The sequence below is a fragment of the Salvelinus fontinalis genome, chromosome 9, assembly GCF_029448725.1.
Source record: "Salvelinus fontinalis isolate EN_2023a chromosome 9, ASM2944872v1, whole genome shotgun sequence".
In the NCBI taxonomy this organism is placed as follows: Eukaryota; Metazoa; Chordata; class Actinopteri; order Salmoniformes; family Salmonidae; genus Salvelinus; species Salvelinus fontinalis.
The window spans coordinates 41,080,238-41,089,111 of record NC_074673.1 but is presented as its reverse complement, the minus strand read 5'-3'; the positions used below and the strand labels follow the sequence as shown (position 1 = coordinate 41,089,111).

The 8,874-nt window shown below is 39.7% G+C and overlaps 1 protein-coding gene across 1 annotated transcript in view; it reads left to right on the top strand.

Moving 5' to 3' along the window:
- The first annotated feature begins 2,380 nt into the window (after positions 1–2,380).
- The window catches only part of LOC129862609 (anoctamin-10-like), a 28,774-nt gene continuing 22,280 nt past the window's right edge, over positions 2,381–8,874 (top strand). The window contains exon 1 of the mRNA XM_055934433.1: positions 2,381–2,724. The gene's annotated coding sequence lies outside the window, so the exon portion shown is untranslated. The remainder of the gene's footprint in view (positions 2,725–8,874) is intronic.

Sequence of the window (8,874 nt, the reverse complement as noted above, 5' to 3'; positions counted from 1 at the left end):
CTCCAAGCGGGCTGTCATGTGCCTTTTACTGAGGAGTGTTTTCTGTCTGGCCATTCTACCATTAAGGCCTGATTGGTGGAGTGCTGCAGAGATGGTTGTCCTTCTGGAAGGTTCTCCCATCTCCATAGGGGAACTCTGGAGCTCAGTCAGAGTGACCATCGGGTTCTTGGTTACCTCCCTGACCAAGGCCGTTCTCCCCCGATTGCTCAGTTTGAACGAAGAGGAAGAGTCTTAGTGGTTCCAAACTTTTTCCATTTAAGAATGATGGGGGCCACTGTGTTCTTGGGGACCTTCAATGCTGCAGACATTTTTTGGTACCATTCCCCAAATCTGTGCCTCACACAATCCTGTCTCAGAGCTCTATAGACAATTCCTTCGACCTCATGGCTTGGTTTTTGATCTGACGTGCACAGGCAATTGCGGGACCTTATATAGCCATGTGTGTGCCTTTCCAAATGATGTCCAAATTACCACAGGTGGACTCCAATCAAGTTGTATGAACATCTCAAGGATGATCAATGGAAACAGGATGCACCTGAGTTCAATTTAAAGTCGTATAGCAATGGGTCTGAATACTTATGTAAATATGGTATTTCTATTTTGAATTTGCAAAAATTTCTAAACCTGTTTTCGCTTTGTGATTGTGGGATATTTTGGGTAGACTACTGTGATTTTTTTATTTCATCAATTTTAGAATAAGGCTGTAACATATCAAAATGTTGAAAAAGTCAAGGGTGTCTGAATACATTCCAAAGGCACTGTATTGCTGTTGGTAATGTTAACAGGGTCATTTTCAGTTGCAAAATGTTCTGCAACGTTGCAGATAGAAATTTGATGAATAGAGCCAACGTGATTCCTTATTCAACATGTCAGAGAGGCATGTTTGTTCTACATAGAAATCTGCTATCTGAACGTTCCAAAGCATTGCATCCTGCTGAACGTGCCCCAGGTTGTTTGATAAATATTGTAGTCACTATTGTTGTTGACGAAATGAACACTGTTCACAGCAATTTTGCGCTTCATTAGCAATAATCAAAATGCGCATCAATAACATAAGAAATAGGTTATATTACCAGAGATTCAGGCATGGCCCATTATATTAGGCTATTGGTATTACTGGACTATACCTATCAGCTAATAGGCTAAACATAGTATGAAAGAGAGTCGGAGTTGGAGTGAGAGCCGACACTTGCATTTTCTCGAGTTATAGCGTACATTTTGCTATTTAATAGCCTAAATAGCCTACTTTTAGGAGTGGGACAACTTGCATGTAGAGACAAATATGGGTGATCAATAGGCTATATTTCCTAATCAAATGTATTAAGTAAATTTTCTTTTGCATAATGCCTCTAAATGAGACCACACATGGGCTTATGCACGCTTGATCTCGGATCTCGCATGCCCGACTAGGAGAGGAGCGGTAGGCTACTGAACTTCAAGCAGTGAATGATGATAGTGTGTGAATTGTGCGTTTAATAGTCTGCATTACATAGGCTAACGCATACAAAACAGAAAACCACCATTTCCAATTTTTTAAATTTTTTTTAAACAAAATGTACACATACAAAACCCTATCTCGAGCTCCCCAATCACTTTCCGCCACATGGCCTCAAACTGCACCATTTTGTTTCTCTCCGTCGCCCACACACTTTCAACATTTAGATAAAGCATTTGACCATTCCGTTGTGTTAATGACGTAGGATTAGTTCATTTCCAGTTTAAGTATACTTTTTTCCCAAGATGATTGACGAGAAAAGTATCGTCCAACCAATCGGGTATCTCACTGCACCCTCATATGCAATGTCTTAAAACATGCAGACAGACGGATTAAAAAGTAAATTTACATTGTAATACTTCTGACAGATAACTTTCTAACGTCGCACATAAAACTTTTGGACATTGTAATATTCCCAGAAGGCAAGGATTGAGTCATTGTTAGTTTTACACTTAAAACATGACTCTGTCGTTGTGCTGTAGATTTTGTGAATTGTGTCTTTCTATACATTAGTTTATACTGTCATTTAAATAGTTATGTTCCAACATTCCCTCCATCTTTTGCCAATCTGTTCTTTTTGAGTCTTGGTTCCAATAGTTTATATTTTTTCCTAAGAGATTGTCAGTTGGATAGGCTCCGCAAGGTTTTGTATAGTTTACCTATCATTTGAATATCCTTTTCTAAATCTAATAAGATTGCTCTGATGTCCAAAATATTTAAAATCAACATTTTGTGATATAAAACTTCTAAGTTGCATGTATTTGAAAATATCTACATTGGTCAATCCAAAATTGTTTGTAATTGTGTTTCCAAATAATCTGCAGTCTTTTTAATCTTCAAGTTTTTAAAAAGTCGTCCCAATGTTGTGTGTCTGACTACTGCGAGATTCCTGTGGGAATACAGTCCTCTACTCTGTCGGACAGTAGGACCCAGAGCTGCAGACAGACAGAGGCAGAGCTGGGAGGTGCCAGTCAGGGAGCTCCACACCCTAAAGGTAACGAGAAGTTTCACTGCATTCCTGTCCTGCAACTCCGACTCACCCATCTGCAAGGACATATCCGTAGTGTGTGTGTGTGTTTGTGGCAGTGTTCAGGACCCCTGAACAGGCCCCACCTTGATTTCAGGACCACATTGTGTGTATATTAGTTTGTGTTAAAACACAACATCGGAGGGGGTGTGGGCCAGACATCCGCATACGCCTATTGACCTAAACCTCAACACATTGTCAGGTACTGTACAGCCCCTCATTCACTCTTATTCTTTCCCTACCCACTCCCTTCTTTCATTTTCCTTGGCCTTGATGTTACATGTTGCATCTCTGTATACAGAGGCAGAGCTAAGAGGAAGTTGCTGGTCTGTTCAAATATTGCTAGTCTGATTAATCAGGCTATAATACAAAATTGGTATATTCAGCCTGATACTAATGTCTGCAAATGTTTCTTACAAGCCAGAATGTTGAAAAAAAGTTTAAATGTAAACTTACTCTACCGGTTGTCTGTGCAATTTGTCCTTAAGCTGCTTGAAACTTGAGACAAAATATCCACAGGAAAGTATTGTTTACCCAACTTTTTAGAGCAGGTAGGTACTGAGGTAAAGTTTGTTTTATATTGTACACTGAGGATACAAAACATTAAGAACGCCTGCTCTTTCCATGACAGACTGACCAGGTGAATCCAAGTGAAAGCTATGATCCCTTATTGATGTCACTTGTTAAATCTACTTCAATCAATGTAGATGAAGGGAAGGAGACAGGTTAAAGAAGGATTTTTAAGCCTTCAGACAATTGAGACATGGATTGTGTATGTTCACAATTGAGAATGGTGTGCCATTCAGAGAGTGAATGGGCAAGACAAAATATTGAAGTGCCTTTGAATGGTGTATGGTAGCAGGTGCCTGGCACACCGGTTTGTGTCAAGAACTGCAACACTGCTGGGTTTTTCACGCTCAACAGTTTCCTGTGTGTATCAAGAAGGATCCACCACCCAAAGGACATCCAGCCAACTTGACACAACTGTGGGAAGCATTGGAGTCAACACGGGAGAGTCCATGTCTTGTACAAATTGAGGCTGTTCTGAAAGCAAAAGGGGGGGTGCTACTCAATATTAGGAAAGTGTTCCTGATGTCTGGTATACTCACTATATGTAAAAACAAATAACACCACAATTCAAGTGTTATACACCTACAAAGAAATTCAACATTATTTTGATAAGACAGGTCTTTATAAACATTTCCAAAATATGTCCATTTTATTTCAAAAGAACAGAATCACTTTAAGTTGTATTATGTTAGTAGTCTGTGCTTAGTAGGCTATGGTTATGCTGCCCCAAGTGCTCAAATATAGAACGCATTGAGTAGCGGCTGTAATATTCTACAAAAGTGATATTTTGAAATAGAGGCCATGCCTTAATTTTAAGTTGTTTGGCAAATGTTTGTGTTTTAGAAACCGTTGAACCCGTTCTTTCCGATAGGTTATGAAATAAAAACGCCTTACCTGCACCAAGGATGATTTCTAAAAGTTTATTTTTGGTAAACTCGCTCCCTTCTTTGTCAATTACCCACGCTGCAGTCTCCTCTTTCACTAGGCAATTAACCTAGCGTAACAGAACTGGCTGAAACTAGATCCTCTACATACTGGTCTTGACAACAACAAGAGGTTATTTTGTGCACTGTTTAACCAATCCAGTAAATGTAGAGGAGGAGTTAAGATGGAGTGTCGCCTTAACAATTAAAAGCGCAAAATCGCTTTCCAGTTGTTGGGGACTCGGCAGAGGCTGCAAGACAATTGATAATAGTGTCACCCATCAGAATAGTGTCAATTTAAGCTCGTCTACATCTGTTATTATATGCCTTTGTAGGAAATTAGTTGATATAGTTTAGATGTTGTTTCTATGGGCCATTGTCAGATGGCAGCCAACTGGTGGAGGAAAGGCAGGCGAAAAAAAGTACCTCCTTGTAAAAGTGGCTGCCGCTGCTGAATACCCTGGCGGTGAGGAGGGGGAGGGTCATTGTGGTGGTGGTTGGAGTTGTCAACAAAGCAGCATGACAAATATGATGCCAAGTTTTCAAACTACCAGTAGTTTCTTGGAGAAGATATATAAAGCGATCTGTGCATTTGAACAACAGCATAAATACGGCCTATTTCACTAACATGTAAAAAATAAAAAATAAAATAACAAAAAATAAACACATGCTGCCACTGTTTTGAACAGATTAAATTATACTGTAATGAAACAGGCAGGGAGCAGGTCTCGAACCCTTGACCTTCTAGCCCGAAGTCTGGCGCGCTATCGGCAGTGCCGCAAAAGCATACTCGTGCGGCAGAGTCGATTTCCTCGCTTATAAACCCAGGTTCGTTACAATACCATTCAGAACGAGCAGGCAGCTCATGAATGAATAAGTGCACTAGGAAGAACGCAACAAGCATGCTTATGCAATAAGTGAAAATACATGATCTAACATAATGTCACAAAGCATGATGCGCTAGCCAGTTAACTTTCGTTCTGAAATAACTTCATAAACTCAGCAAAAAAAAGAAATGTCCTCTCACTGACAATTGTATTTATTTTCAGCAAACATAACATGTGTAAATATTTGTATGACCATAACAAGATTCAACAACTGAGACATAAACTGAACAAGTTCCACAGACATTTTACACCCTAGGTGTAAAATAGAAAATAATGGCTACATCTCAGAAAGTTTTAAACTATCTAGAGGAGTAAAACAAGGTTGTCCACTATCGGCATATCTATTTATTATTGCCATCGAAATGTTAGCTGTTAAAATTAGATCAAACATTAATATTAAAAAAACTAAGGTGTCATTGTACGCTGATGATTCATGTTTTCTTTTAAAACCACAACTAGAATCTCTCCACGGCCTCTTAGAGGATCTAGATACATTTGCTATCCTCTCTGGATTAAAACCAAATTATGATAAATGTACCATATTACGTATTGGATCACTAAAAAATACACATTTTACATTGCCATGTAGTTTACCAATTAAATGGTCTGACCGTGATGTGGACATACTCGGTATACAAATCCCAAAAGAAAGAAATGATCTTTTTTATAGAAAGTTAGCAAAAATAGATAAGATCTTGCTACCATGGAAAGGAAAATACCTGTCTATTTGTGGGAAAATCACCCTGATTAACTCTTTAATCATATCACAGTTTACCTATTTGCTTATGGTTTTGCCTACACCTAGTGACCTGCTTTTTAAATGATATGAACAAAAAATATTCAATTTTATTTGGAACGGCAAGCCAGATAAAATTAAAAGGGCCTATTTATATAACGAATATGAATTCGGAGGGCAGAAATTATTAAATATTAAAGCATTAGACCTCTCACTAAAGGCATCAGTCATACAAAAGTTATACTTAAATCCAAACTGGTTCTCTAGTAGATTGGTACGAATGTCTCATCCTATGTTCAAGAAGGGCCTTTTTCCCTTTATTCAGATTACACCTGCTCACTTTCGGTTGCTTGAAAAGGAAATAATCTCCAAAATATCTTTATTTTTTAAACAAGCCTTAGAAAGTTGGTTGCAATTTCAGTTTAATCCACCTGAAAGGACGGAACAAATAGTACAACAAATCTTGTGGTTAAATTCAAATATAGTAATTGATAAAAAAACTGTATTTATCGAATACATTTTTAAAAAAGCTATAATTTTTGTGAATGATATCATAAATAGGACTGGTGGAGTAATGTCACACATGCAGCTAACACAGCCATATGGAAATGTCTGCTCTACCCAAAATTACAACCAATTAATTGCAGCATTACCACAAAAATGGAAGAGGCAGGTGGAAGGGGATAAAAGTAAGGAACTTGTATATCGGCCTAATATTAAAGAACATAAATGGTTAAAGAAAAGTGTGATAAATAAAAACATATACCAATTTCATTTAAGGACCAAAAAACTTACAGCTGTGCCATATAAATTGCAAAATAGTTGGGAAGAGATTTTCGATGTACCCATTCCATGGCACATGGTTTATGAATTGATACGCAAAACAACGCCGGATTCAAAACTTAGAATTTTTCAATTTAAATTATTGTACAAAATTCTTGCAACTAATAGAATGTTATATATATGGGGGATACAATCTTCCCAGCTCTGTAGATTCTGCTGTGAGGAGGCAGAGTCATTGCCAGCAGCATACCACCCTGCATACCACTGCTGGCTTGCTTCTGAAGCTAAGCAGGGTTGGTCCTGGTCAGTCCCTGGATGGGAGACCAGATGCTGCTGGAAGTGGTGTTGGAGGGCCAGTAGGAGGCACTCTTTCCTCTGGTCTAAAAAAAATATATCCCAATGCCCCAGGGCAGTGATTGGGGACACTGTCCTGTATAGGGTGCCGTCTTTCGGATGGGACGTTAAACGGGTGTCCTGACTCTCTGAGGTCATTAAAGATCCCATGGCACTTATCGTAAGAGTAGGGGTGTTAACCCCGGTGTCCTGGCTAAATTCCCAATCTGGCCCTCAAACCATCATGGTCACCTAATAATCCCCAGTTTACAATTGGCTCATTCATCCCCCTCCTCTCCCCTGTAACTATTCCCCAGGTCGTTGCTGCAAATGAGAACATGTTCTCAGTCAACTTACCTGGTAAAATAAAAAAATAAAAATGAGACCATTTATTTTGGTATTGTCCGCATGTAGCTCGTTTTTGGTCACAGGTCCAGGAATGGTTGAAGAATTGCAACATTTGCGTAGAACTAACGCTACAGATAGCAATACTGGGGGATTTGAAAATCAATCAATAATATAATAATAATTTTAGCAAAAATGTTTATTTTTAATTTACAATCCGTGGAAGCTATGAGAATAGGAAGATTCAAATCTTTTGTGAAGCATCACAGCACAGTTGAAAAATATATGTCAAATAAAAATCCGAAATGGATGATGTTGGAAGATAGATGGGAAAGGTTGAGTGGAGCTGAAGGGTGGGACTAATAACAAGATAAACAATGTAGGGCATACGGGATCTGTGAAATGTGTATAGGTGCGGAGCTATTGTGAAATAGCACAGTTACAAGTGGAAATCAAACTGGATGGACAACAGAAATAGAGGAAGGACTAAGAACAAACAAGAGAGAACTATTATAAAGTAGACTGTGTCTGTAAAATGTGTATAAGATGTATAAATTGAAGGTAAAAACAGAAATGTTTATCAGTTTACTCCAATTGGGGGATCGGTGGTAGGGTTTGCGGGGAATAATAATAAAGGTATACTCTTTAAAAAAAGTATGTATGTCTATGTAGGTATGTGTATGTATGTATATATGTGTATATGTATGAATACGTGAATGGATATATATATTTACCCCAAAAAATATGGGGGATTGGAAATGATGCAGACAATTACATTGGAAGCAACATTCTTTCCGCAATATTAAGCTGATCCACCCCCCAGAAAAAAAAAGAAAAAAAAAAGAAAAAAAAAGTTCCACAGACATGTGACTAACAGAAATTGAATAATGTGTCCCTGAACAAAGGGGGGTTCAAAATCAAAAGTAACATTCTGTATTTGGTGTGGCCACCAGCTGCATTAACTACTGCAGTGCATCTCCTCCTCATGGACTGCACATATTTGCCAGTTCTCGCTGTGAGATGTTACCCCACTCTTCCACCAAGGCACCTGCAAGTTCCCGGACATTTCTGGGGGTAATGGCCCTAGCCCTCAACCTCCGATCCAACAAGTCCCAGATGTGCTCAATGGGATTGAGATCCGGGCTCTTCGTTGGCCATGGCAGAACACTGACATTCCTGTCTTGCAGGAAATCACGCACAGAACGAGCAGTATGGCTGGTGGCATTGTCATGCTGCAGGGTCATGTCAGGATGAGCCTGCAGGAAGGGTACCACATGAGGGAGGAGGATGTCTTCCCTGTAACGCACAGCGTTGAGATTGCCTGCAATGACAACAAGCTCATTCCAATGATGCTGTGACACACCTCCCCAGACCATGACGGACCCTCCACCTCCAAATCGATCCCGCTCCAGAGTACAGGCCTCGGTGTAACGCTCATTCCTTCAACGATAAATGTGAATCTGACCATCACCCCTGGTGAGACAAAACCGTGACTCGTCAGTGAAGAGCACTTTTTGCCAGTCCTGTCTGGTCCAGCAATGGTGGGTTTGTGCCCAAAGGTGACGTTGTTGCCGGTGATGTCTGGTGAGGACCTGCCTTACAACAGGCCTACAAGCCCTCAGTCCAGCCTCTCTCAGCCTAGCCTCTCTCAGCCTATTGTGGACAGCCTGAGCACTGATGGAGGGATTGTGCATTCCTGATGTAACTCGGGCAGTTGTTTCCATCCTGTACCTGTCCCACAGGTGTCATGTTCGTATGTACCGATCCTGTGCAGG